This window comes from Rhagoletis pomonella, unplaced genomic scaffold, assembly GCF_013731165.1.
Source record: "Rhagoletis pomonella isolate Grant_MI unplaced genomic scaffold, Rhpom_1.0 Rhpom_scaffold_00007, whole genome shotgun sequence".
In the NCBI taxonomy this organism is placed as follows: domain Eukaryota; kingdom Metazoa; phylum Arthropoda; class Insecta; order Diptera; family Tephritidae; genus Rhagoletis; species Rhagoletis pomonella.
The window spans coordinates 54391772-54392910 of NW_023458561.1; the positions used below are offsets into that span (position 1 = coordinate 54391772).

The window sequence follows — 1139 nt, forward strand, 5'->3', positions numbered from 1 at the left end:
ATCTCGCCTTTCAATCGCATGCGTTATCATATGCGAGCATTTGGTCCTTGATATTTTGATGGTGTACAAGTCAAACGGACCTTTGATTCGAAAATTAAATTAATTATAAATTATTATAACTTTTTTAGTAACTATCTGTGTAAGTATATTTCAACATTTTTAAGAAAATTTTCATTACAAATAATATCATTGTTTGCTATGACTTTTAATTCTTTTTTTATTCCAACAGCAGGGTCAAATAAATAATTTTGAAACTAGCAAGTATGTGCATATAAAGGATGCGATATTATGACCCTGTTTTCCATATATTCCATAATTCGGCTTGCATGTCTAGCCGATCCTAGTAATTATCACGCTCACTAATTGCTAGCGTCGTAAGATTTTGTATTACAACAATTACATATATGTATAATACTAAAATTATAGAAGTTTTGCGTTTGCCTTTGATTCACACATCTGCTGTTAATTACTTATTTTTAAGTAAAATATACTTTTCGTAAGAAATACTGATACCTGTAATATTAATAATAAATAAGTATTTATGTAATTTTGTATGTGCATCGATAACGTAGCGTAATAATTAAAGTTAATTAATAAAGTGCACAAATTTTTACAATTGGGGACACATAGTAGAGGTATACCCGCTGCAATATTTGTTATTGTTTAATTAAAATATCGGATTTCAGGAAATTAAGAAATAAAAGCACATATTTCCTAATATAGACACTGAAACACCTTTTCGCCACTTGCAAGGGGTAAAAAGGCTAAATAAATTTTCTTACAAATGTAGGTCTTGCTAAACAGGTTACTTTGTTTCTTACAAAAAATTTTGTGGTTAATTTTTAATACCAGAACACACTTGTCTACGAAATTTATTACTTTCTTAGAGTTAAATCTGGATACTTAGCTATTATTGTCGGCCGATCAATTATTATCAAATTATACTCAATCATTTTATCATTCGCTATCAAGCCTTGTTCGGATATTGGCTTTGTACTCATTTGGCAAGATATTGAAAATCACAAAAACTCCACTTAGTAGAAGCTTAATACGATCTTTTACTTACAACTACTGTAAAATTTCTTTCATAAAGTGGCGGCAAAATGCGTCCTCAGAATTGGAAAAGCAAACCCATGAAA

General features: G+C 29.5%; 1 pseudogene; it reads left to right on the forward strand.

Moving 5' to 3' along the window:
- LOC118743904 overlaps positions 1-1139 on the forward strand; it is an 11718-nt pseudogene that overhangs the window by 4091 nt on the left and 6488 nt on the right.